The sequence below is a fragment of the Haliotis cracherodii genome, unplaced genomic scaffold (assembly GCF_022045235.1).
Source record: "Haliotis cracherodii isolate W230 unplaced genomic scaffold, xgHalCrac1.p SCAF_15, whole genome shotgun sequence".
NCBI lineage: Eukaryota > Metazoa > Mollusca > Gastropoda > Lepetellida > Haliotidae > Haliotis > Haliotis cracherodii.
In genome coordinates, this window is record NW_027266270.1 from 20,746,727 (window position 1) to 20,758,906 (window position 12,180).

Sequence of the window (12,180 nt, forward strand, 5' to 3'; positions counted from 1 at the left end):
AAAAATACATAATACTCTTTAGCAATATGTGTGTAAATGCATCAATTTGTAACTTTGTTAAAGGATGCACGTCAATATGACAATCATAGAGGAAATCGTAGCGATGCCAATATCCATGTATGTATGTGAAACCAATGTGATTGCATACCGGCGACTGTCCCTACCTATAGCAGGTAAGCCAGCGGAATCTTTGCCGGCTCGTGCATCACGTGCACAGACAGTGGCCACTCGATCAATGCCTGTTCACGGCGGCAGATCCTTCAATCCAAGCCTTGTGTCAGGTGGGACTGATTCTCAGCTCAACATCACACAAGGTAAGAAGGGTAATCTTGTGATCCTTTCATTCTGCCAGCTTGGCGCTAGTAGACCATGCACAAAATTAACTACATTACTGAAAAGCTGTCAAAGAGTATTATAGAGTTCTGTAGTGACTATTGTGATGAGGTATGGGCAAATGCGATTATTGATTTGAAAATATGAAAATCCCCATTTTGCGCTTTGGGCAATGTATTAATAAACTTCGCGTGAACGCAGGGGTCAATTATACACTTTGTAATAATCAATTATGAACTCTCTTTTATAAGCAAATAAACATGATATATAACGTTACCATTACCAAAAAACACATCAGGTAAAGACCTTCTACTAATTTATGCTGATGATTGTTCCATATTGTGAAACAACAACGAACTTTGGGATATTTATGTAGCATTGTCAGTAGGGTATGATACAAGTAAGTTGGAAGAATATGGACACCGCCTGGGACATTATGAACTCCCTTCACCAAGACAGGAATATTCTTCCGTGTGTATTCCAAATAACATTAATATGTTCAAATGCTAACTTCGAAGCTTCGTTGCTCAAAGGAATTATGTTCCATCTAAAATGTTCGCATTAAGAAAACATAATTATTGGAAAGCTCCTTTAATACCAGTGAAACACAGTAGCCTTTAATCTTATTAAACATGGTAGCTGATAAAACACTGGAAAATAACTGTTCAGACAGATTGGTCTCTGTTTCCAATGTTAGGAAAGACAATGCCATTTGGGGGGTCTCGTGTATCTACTACTTGTCCCCATGGAGAAGATCAATCTCATTAGTAACCCATTGCTGACCCCGCGACGATTCTGGAGTGGAATATATGTCCTATTCGACTAAAACACCGACAAAGATGAGGATCAGGTGGTTACACTGTGTCATCTTCACTGATTGTTGTCGTCGTATATCTTTGCTCAACGAAAATACCCTTCAGTCACGTATAGATACACTATTTCTGTCGCTAACGTTGTCTGGATATTATCCCAACGCGACGAAACAATACATATCTCTGTGAAGTGTCGTCAACGAACCGTCAGCCTTTAAAGACTGCCGTGAATCAGTATCGATATCAAAGGTAGGACAGGTGTGGCCGGGGGCAAGAATTCCAACTTGATCCAAAAATCACTACACCACTAATACAGCATAATGGATGACATTTGAACACATAAACCTTATCGAATGTCGCATGTACATATTGTACTGGAACTAAAGTAAGACCGGAGTAAAACATGCTTGTCTATTGTTAACTGTAATTTGACGACGAGTGTCGCCGCAAGATCTCCAAGGATGGCTCTCACGCATCGTAAGCATTTATTTAATCAGGCACGTTTGCCTCAAGTTAACACAATACTCTTTAGGTTACCTTACTCTCACAGACAGCTGATACAGGAATTTCAAGAGACATCCTGACTTTCTATACTGTGTAAACTCCTAATTACAACATCTCCTTTTGATTCTATTAGAACAAAACTCCTGACGCCCAGAGCTCCTGACACCGATTCAAGGGAGAGTACTCATCAAATGTAGAAGGTTTAAGTTATACAACTAAAATAAATGTTATTAGATTACAAAACCTTAATGTAATTTTGAAAAGAAATCACCTTTGGGTGTCAATTAGAAAAAACGCACCCAATTATGGTGCACGAGTTGCATGGGGAATAAAGAACAAAACTAGCGTATGTTTTTGTAATGTATCAGAACAAAATTACTTTTAACTTCATCAAGGTATAACGAAGTATTTGAGTCTTGTTGTGTCTTGCCAATTTCCATATCGACAGTAATATAAATATAAGGAGCGGTGGGGTAGCCTAGCGGTTCGCGATCGCTCGTCACGCCGAATACCCGGGTTCGATTCCCCACATGGATACTATGTGTGAAGCCTATTTCTTGTGCCCCCTACAGATATATTCCTGTAATATTGCTAAAGGCGTTGTAAAACAACACTCACTCACTCAAATAATGTCAAAGTATAGGTAGATTATGTTACACCTATATTACAAATGTTTTCTAAAAGTCAGAAACGAAATGAATTTAAACATTAAAGTATAAAAAAACCCACCACACGCTATTTTACACAACCAATTTAAAACCGAGGAACTGCTAAAAACACATGCTTATTTACAACTACGGAGATATGAAGAATTATATCAGGTAAGTTCAAATGCATGTTTCTTTTATGTTTCCAAATTTGTCCAAGCTGTGTAATTTAAGGAACTGACCATCTTTGAACTGTAGTTCACTTATAAGACATTCTCACTCAGAGACACGAAAATACACAAAACTTGAAAATAAAGTTACCAGATGAAAGTATTTGCTTTTGCACAAGTGTTTTGTTTTTCTTGTCTTGTCTGTACCCCTTTCTTTTTTTCTACTTGTGTCACAAAAGGAGATATTTCAATGATAACGATATCAATAACTAATAAGGATGTAACAGTAAACACGTCTAATTATTTCACTATGTTAAACCTATATTCATATGTTACGGACGTGTGATAAACGTTTTGCAATTCGTCATACCACGAGAAAAATGATATGTGATGGTCATAAACACTGAAAACAAAAAGAATGCTGAGTTTGCAAATGTTCTTATCACACTGTGCGTTTGTCAGATATTCAAATGTCACGATAATGACCCTTTTCTAGTAACGAGAATGTTGCTTGGGCGTTTTGGTTAATATGTACTGACTTTATAATGCGAAATGTGTTTGATTTCCTACGTGATATTTGCAAAAAGTCATTTTTGTCTAATAGAACAAGTAACACAATACTAAGGATACCGCGCGTATAAATCGAACGGAGGGATCTATTTTATATTATATATTTAGAATTACTTGATTATTTCGTTTAAATTAGAATGGCATAGGGCACGAAATAAACAACTAGGTGATCAAGAATAATATCCAGCAAACAGAAGTGCAGTGACAACTGGACTTGAAACAAACTTGGAAGATCCCGAATTTTAAGGGAAGACTTATCCTTTCTCGCCTCAGCCATTCTTACATGGTTTTAGCGATTTAGAATGAGTTTCCTGCTTACTGAAAGAGGCCTGGTGAATTATATTATGTTGAAACTAGATTTCACACGAGAAACACATGTTTCCTAGCCTTATAAAGTTCCGCCTCACGGTGTCAAGTAACACCCTATTGCAATCACTTATTGAAGATACTGCTTTTAGACATGGTCAGTGGCAAGACCATTTGGTTTTAGATGTAAAGCGTACTGAAGAAATGTAAGAAATACATTTACCAGACCAAAACATTTACTTTTGTTTTGATTTTCTTATCTTATCTATACACTTTTCGTTTTTCTACTTGTCTCATAAAAGGGGACATTTTAATAATAACTAAATACATGGAGTGTAACTGTAAACACGTTCAATTAGTTCATTATGTTGCATCTATATTCATATGCTAAGGACGTGTGATAAACGTTTTGCAATTCGTCATAACATGAGAAAAACTGATAACGTGTGATGGTCATAAACACTGAAAACAAAAAGAATGATGATTTTGCGTTTTTTGTTTGTTCCACTGTATGTTCGTCAGGCGTTCATATATCACAATATTGCCCCTATCTAGTAACGAGAATGTTGTTTGGTCTGTAAGGTTAATATGTGTAGTCAGACAGCAAGCCAGACTGATGTACTGATGTTTCAGTCGTTGGAAACAGAACATGTGTACTTACTTTATAATGTGAAACGTGTTTGATTTCATTTTTGATATTTGCAAAATGTCATTTTTGTCTAAAAGCAAAGAAAGTAATATGATGCTGAGGATACCGTGAGTATACATCGAAAGATTGGATCTATTTGATGTTATATATTTAGAATGACTTAATTGTTTCGTTTAGCTGGGAGTGGCATAGGACACGAAATAAACAACTAAGTGATCAAGAATAATATCCAGCACACAGAAGTGCGGGGTCAAATGGACTTTAAACAAACTTGGAAGATTTCCGAATTTTAAGGGAAGACTTATCCTTTCTTGCCTTAGCTATTCTTACATGGTTTTAGCGACTTTGAATTAAATTCCTGCATACTGAAAAAGAACTAGTGAACGTATCATTTTGAAACCGGGTTTCTCACGAGAAACACTTTTTTCATAGCCTTAGAAAATTGCGCCTCGCGGTGTCAAGTTGCACCCAATTGCAATCATTTTTTGAAACAATATGCTTTTAGACATGGTCAATGGCAAGATCATTTGGTATAAGATGTAAAGCGTACAGAAATGGCTGCGTGTAACAACGCTGTTTGCAGTCAGTGAGAGCAAAAGAAACATAAATTACAAGATTAAGTAAAACGAATTCTTGAAAGCACTGTTTCGTGATATCTACCGACAAATTGTATCTGTTAAAATGTCCAAAAAAGGAAACTTACAATCTGAGATGCAAATCTTTTTTCTTGGCTTGGCAATGTCCCCGGTTGGATTTCCGAAATTGAAGTACATTTTGAACAGTCATGTATTTGGATGATGGTTCTTCTTGCTGTAGCTTGCTCAAATTCTATTGATTCACTCACTCACCCTAATGAGGAAAATTACGATGAGCAAAACGTATCTGTTACTAGTTGAATACATAGGAACTATCATATATTTAATCGCGAAGAAGGAAAACTAAAAGGGTAAAAGTCTCTCATCTGTGGCTCATGAACATGCATTCCCGGACACATGAAAGAAACGAGCTAGAAATTCTAAAGTCAAAGGATCTACAATCATATGACACCAGGTGTTCGAGAAAAAGATGATCATGCCCTGTCCCCTCTGGGGCATCTGGGGCGGTCGGGTAGCCTAGTGGTTAAAGCGTCCGCTCGTCACGCCGATTACCGACATGGGTACAATGTGTGAAGCCCATTTATGGTGTCCCCCGCCGTGATATTGCTGGAATATTGCTAAAAGCGGCGTAAAACCATACTCACTCACTCACTCACTCACTCTGGGGCATCTGTTGTGCATGCATAACAGACAGTCATGATCACTATTCACATGCAAAGTGTGAGGCCACTACTAACATTTCCAGTATTCGCGGATAACGATGATTTCAAAAGCATAACACTTATAAATGCTAATTTGCATTTGTGAAGCATGCCAAGAGTCATGATGAAAACAAGGCATTCCACGGGCTTCTTAAACGACCGAAGGGTGTGGGACATAATCTCAATGTCAGTGTTGATTTTGTTGATGGTTCTGTATTGCTGGGCGGTACAGAAATGAGTGACAACCAAGCGAAGTGCCATATCAAATCGGCCCAGACTCAAGGAAAGGCTATCTGAACAACCACTGCATCGAATTTATGTGCACTGTGTTCAAAAGTCCAGCAACCCTACAGAGTATGGATGCGTGGATGAAGTCGGCTGGCCTAAAAAGTGAAACAGAAGACTGTTTGCTGCTCAGGACCAGTCACTCCCCACTCGAAACCACCAATGTGTGATTTTGCATCAAAATGTAAATATGAAATGTAGATTATGTAATGAATTTAATGAGACAGTCACATTGTCAGTTGATGCCCAGCTTTGGTACAAACATAGTATCTTAAGCGACATGATGGATTGGTTCGATCATTTTATTACCGCCTTTGCCATGCTTGTGGTTTTGACACAGAGGTCTATCAATAGTACGACCCGGAATATGTAGAGGATGTCATGGAAAATGATAAATACAAAATTCTTTAGAATAGGCCAATTTACAGCCTCAGACGTATCCAGGCCAACAAACCTGATCCTGTCCTTTTTGATAAATTCAATGAAATCATTTATATTATGGAAGTTTCTGTCCCTTTTGACACCAATGTGATTGACAAGATTTAGGAAAAACATGGCAAATATGCGGACCTCACTTTCGAAATGTCACGCTTGCATCCCAAGTACCAAGTTGTCCGATTCCCCATTGTTCTCGGTGCCTGTGGTTTGGTACCTCCCAATCTGTTGACTGACATTGGGAGAGTACCCGGGTTTGCTACCAGGAATACAGCCCTTCTGACGATCTCGGTAATGCAGAAGGCAGTAATGCAGTGTTGGGAAGTATTCATATTCTCCGGAAAGGTCTGGGAGGGTTTGACTAGGCAGCGTTTCCTGGGAAAAGTCCCATTCGCTGTCTGGGCTGCGTGTAGAGGGGGCAAGGGCCCTGAGCTGTTGATGAGCCTAAGCAGCCTGACCCAAACCCTCTTTGCTGCATTTACTGTTTTAATCTGTAAATCATATCAAATAATGTAATAATAATGCAGAAGACTGCAGAGATGGGGAGTCTTCATATTCTTCGAAACGTTCTGGGACTAGGCAGACTAATGTCGAATTTATAGTCCGCAGTTTACCATGAATATCCCACTCAGACACAATGTACTGACTCCGAGCCGACCGGTCCTTGTTTTAGCGCTGTAATGCTGAGCGCCAGGCAGGGAAACAACAAGTACCGTGTATTAACGTCTTTTTGTATGACGCGTTCAGAGATCGAACCCCCAACCTTCCACTCTCCGCGCAGACGCTTTACCACTGAACCACGTAGGCGGTCTTCTGATGTAAGCGTACGACATTAAGACATGTAAGACAAAGAGTGAAACTCATGTGACTCAGTTAATCTGCGCGCATTTCTCATTTATGTTCGTGAACCTCAGATACATGTTGCTCAAAACGAAAGGAATGAAACGACACGTTACCTGGACTTACACCCAACACATAAATCAAATGACTCCGAAGAACCAAATTGACCTACATACTTGAAATGGACTCATGTATTGACTCACGTATGCAAATGATGCTGAGACATTTTTGTGGACAAATATTTACGCTTGTTTGAAATTATCACAAATATCTATATTCTGTTCGTTTGTAGACCACAGGCCATACTGACCTATGACCTATTAACTTCACAAAGATCAGACGGCTTCATCCTTAACGCTAACCAGTGACGTACTCAAGCAATAACGAAAACTCACTTAGAATAGGATGAGTAAAAACGAAATAAAATCCCACCTTAATCAGGAAAAGTCAAATGGAGTCCCCTACTTCTATCTAAAAAGATACGATTTACTCTGTCGCGTCACGCAGAAGCTCTGTGAACCACCAGCAATAATTATCTTCCCTTGAACAAAGGCATATAGGACTAAAGCAGGGGCATTGATTACAGATCCCGTTATGTCCACTGGTGTGACGAATGTGGCTGCCTCACTATACTGTCCCATGTCACATGAATATATGACACCCTGGAGGCTTTCCAAATATGTTCATGCGAAATTGGTGCAATTTTTTATTCATGTTTCGAAAGATGCGTTAACCGTATCACCTCATTTAAATCTATTCAAATTCAAGTAAGGATAAGATTTATGGATGATCAACTTCTTTGTTACAATGACGAGCGACGTTTCGGGGTAGGTTTTTAACACCGTTATCAAGCAAGTGATGTTTGAATCGCTTCTTTTTTTGAGAGGCATTTGAAAGTGGGAGTACTAAGTAAGGATACGATTTATGGATGAACAACTTCTTCATTACAATTAGGAGCGACGTTACGGTGTAACATCTCTTGCTTGTTAACGTCGTTAGAGCCTACACCGAAACGTCGCTCCTAATTGTAATAAAGAAGTTAATATCTGATGACATATGTATGTCGTAGAACACCCTCACATGTGATGATGTTATCAGCAATTAGTAGAACACCCTCACGTGATGCTGTTATCAGTATGTCGCAGTACACCCTCACATAAGATAATGTTATCATTATGTCGTAGAACATCCTCACATGTGATGATGTTATCTGTATGTCACAGAACATTCTTACATGTGATGATGTTATCAGTATGTCGTAGCACACCCTCATGTGGTGATACTTGTATTTCGTAGAACACCCTCACATGTGATGATGTTATCAGTATGTTGTAGAACACCCTCACGTGACGATGGTATCAGCATGTCGTAGAACACACTCACATAAGATAATGTTATCATTATGTCGTAGAACACTCTCGCACGCGATGATGTCATCAGTATGTCGTTGAACACACTCACATGAGATAATGTTATCAGTATGTCGTAGAACACTCTCACATGTGATGATGTTATCAGTATGTCGTAGAAGATACTCGCAAGTGATGATGTTATCAGTATGTTGCAGAACACACTAACATGTGATGATGTAATCAGTTTGTCGTAGAACATCTTCACATGTGATGATGTTATCTGTGTGTCACAGAACATACTCACATGTGATGATGTTATCTATATGTCGTAGCACACCCTGGTGATGATATTTGTATGTTGTGGAACAACCTCACATGTGATGATGTTATCAGTATGTCGTAGAACATCCCTACTCATATGAAGCCGTAACCAGCTGAAACATTATTCACATATGGAGTTTTCAGTACAACGAAGGACACCTTCCCATACAAGCCGTGTTCAGTTCATCCAAACAATATATACACACGATGGTTATTTCTGCACCTTCACATAGCACTTTAATGCTTGCGATCAGGTGGCGAGTGTCCCATATCATCTTTCACAGATACCATATTGTGAACTTGTGAATAAATGTAAATAGAAGCGAGGAGCAGTAATTATTATTGGGTTTCGTACGAATACTGGAGGATTGGAAATATAAACAGACTATTGGAAAACATTTAGGTGTCATTGATACAACATCATTAGTGGTAGATAAAATAGTTCTGTCATGAGTTTCCTAATTGTCATACATTGTTATTGCCTACCTTTATTGTGAATATGATACATCTTATGTAAGTTCAAATGATTTCGTTGATTGTTAAAAGAGCAAAAACTAATATATGCACAGCACATGTCTGGCATGAAATTGTACGTTGATTTATCGATACATCTGTCATTTTGACTTCTTATTTTTAACGAAACACATGTTTATCACTTATTTTTTATTAAATGGTTCACTGACATTTTAATGATTATCTGAGACCTATTTTCACCAGCCTCCTATCGGACCAGAACAATGAAATCGGTTCAGATCTGTTACCAAAACAAAATGTGATCGTTACCCCCTCTGTTCATGAATCAAAGCGAATCACGTTTATTGCGTATTAAACAAGTGTTCCTCGCTGGGGCTGAGCCGTGGGATAGCTAAGCTGAATCACGTGTAATGTCCCTACCTGTCACTAGATGGCGCTGCTGCCAGCGACACATCAAAGGCCAACTTGGGCTTCTCCAGAGGAGCCTCTATTATACTTGTTAAGAACACTGTGCGGTTTAAGCATTAACCAGGCTAAAACAAACACTCAATACCTTGTTTGTTTTTGGTATCTAAGCTTGTCTTGCAGCGATCAGTCAAACTAGGTATTGATTGTTAGGGAAAATTACAGCATTTGTTGCTTCAAGTGATGGCAGAGACTTGGCGCTGTTATTACTGACAACCTTCTCTTCTGTGGTCCACGAAAACAGACACACAGACACACATAAACTGACTTGCAGACACACACAAACATACGCGGACACATCTATGCAAGCTGGAAATGAAAATATGAAAAGAAACGTACTTTCATTTTAAACTACCAAATACACTTGACAATGACATTTCTTCCGCCATAAAGAAACTTGAGTCCGTGATATAATGGGTGAAGACTTATCCCTATATCAAAATAGCGGATTTGCAACAACACTATCAATAGACACAAAACTGAGTTTTCGGCACATGAATCTATAATTTTCCGTAGAAAAGCAATGGACGACGATGTCATGGATGACTAAAACAATATTCCACTTGTGGATACAATGTACGTGTACATGTATGTGTCATTTCATGAATGAGAATTTTTTAATTCGTCGTTGCATTACACATGAATATATACACTCGTTTAATGGACACAGTCTCCATTAACAAACATCTAAGATGATGAAGGCTGTGCAGGTGACGCCTTGTTATTACACCAACAATTTTAAAACATTTTTTACCCTTTTTATGCAATAAACCCGTAACAAGATTAACGAAGAACGAGACCTAGAGCAGTCTCTATATTTAGCACTACATCATTCAAGGAGAGTTAAAGCTAAAATCAATTAGATGCATTCTTGGGCTCTAACACTGCAAACGCACGTTGCATGTGATAAGGAATATACACTGAATTAATTCATAGAAATTCTTCCGGGTAAAAACAGTACATAAAATAATTGTGTGTTTGATTCAATTATCAGAAACATGTTCATTGTGCGTTCCTTGACATGCCCATACCATACACAATCTCAGCTAATTTTGGAAGTCCCAAGGAAGCAAGCTGTTTAACGAAATTGAACATTTGTCGTTGTGTGTAGAGCCAGTGTAAGCGCCGAAGCACAATAGCCTCTCCCGCTGTGCATTTGTGGCGACATAAAGCCACACATTAGATTGTGTCGTATTACTGGCGGTGGACGACAGTTACCAATAGGATTGAGGCAGCTAGGACGTAATCATCTACGGTGATTTTAACTTCGACCGTGTAACACTCTTAGCGAAGCCAGCTGAGCGAAGGACAAACCATTCCAAGCGAGTAATAGATTTATCATGGGTCTGGCAGCATCTCTTTGGATTATATATTTGGGCGTTATTATATAATATTGTCCGTCCGTCAGAAGAATCTGTGCAGAACTTGGCTCTTATTTATTCATCATCTGTGTATGAAAGGTTGACCATTCAATGAACTGCTGGTCAGATGCAGTGTCCAGTGTGTCAGACAGGTTGACTGCATTGATGCTAATACTTCACGAAACAATCCACATGCTCACACCATGTTACCGACAAAATGGGTTATCACATTTGGGCATCAACAAGATTTCAGCCAGAGAGCAAAATGAACATGAGAATGAATTGGACACATGTTTGATTGTCTCTGTTGCATAGTTGAGGAGTACCTGGTTGATTACGTTTATGACGTCTAGGTTAGAGTTTTGAGATTGGGTTATTACTGTGTGTTTGTAGGTGAATTCGGATGTAGGCATAAATTATATTTCAAAATCGATACGAGAAATATTAGAAGACTGTCTAAACAAAACGGGGGCATTCGTATCGCAGGGATTTAATAAAGAGCTGCAACTCACTATGCAATGTTGAGTCCCTTAAGCTGCCAGGATACGCTGGTCTATGATTCGAGCATCAGATTCGCTGCTTATGATCTTTGGTTAGTAAGTGGTTAACGTCTAAGAAGTTGATCCACATCGCGTTTGCTTTCCTCCTCCATAGAGTTGACACACTGTTCTCCCACCTTCACAAAAAAACATGGTGTACGTTTATGATGACTACTGTTATTCCTGAACAAACAGCTGCTTTCCATTATGTGCAGGCGGCAGGTACTTGAAACATGAAAGAAAACGCTGAGATCGTATGAGATGAGGGATGGACAAGAACCAAACAATCTCCACACGCCATGTTTATTCAGCTAACAACTGTCTCATTTCTTTTGACCCATGAAATCAGAAGAACACTGTAATAATGCATTCTCATGAAGTTCGTCATCCACCATAATGAGATAAAACGCCAACGCCAGGAAATCCGACGAAACAGATTCCATTGGACGTGAAAGGCAAAACAGCGGCGACAATTATATGAATGGATCACTGATTATCAGTGATGACACCAGGTGTTCTCGAATACAGTGATACCTAGTCCGTCCGGAAATCTTAGTTTTTAGTCGATCTTGATTTGGACGTCCAAATATATGGAGAGCAACATAATCAAATTAATTAATTAATTAATAAGTGATTCCGTGATATTTAATTGGCTATGCAAGAAATTTCTTTTGCGTTTATGTTTTCTTAAACCGCAAAGAAATATATTTAAGTCACGCCCTTTAATGGACTACTGCTGATTGGATGGTAATAGAATGGGCGGGGCTTGTGTTGCATTATTGCGCTGAACAATGTCCCCGATTTCGTGTCTTGTCTCGTG

The 12,180-nt window shown here is 38.8% G+C and overlaps 1 protein-coding gene across 1 annotated transcript in view; it reads left to right on the forward strand.

Moving 5' to 3' along the window:
- Positions 1 to 253: 253 nt before the first annotated feature.
- LOC139462366 (uncharacterized) overlaps positions 254 to 12,180 on the forward strand; it is a 94,505-nt gene continuing 82,578 nt past the window's right edge. Inside the window, exon 1 of the mRNA XM_071244046.1 lies at positions 254 to 314. The gene's annotated coding sequence lies outside the window, so the exon portion shown is untranslated. The remainder of the gene's footprint in view (positions 315 to 12,180) is intronic.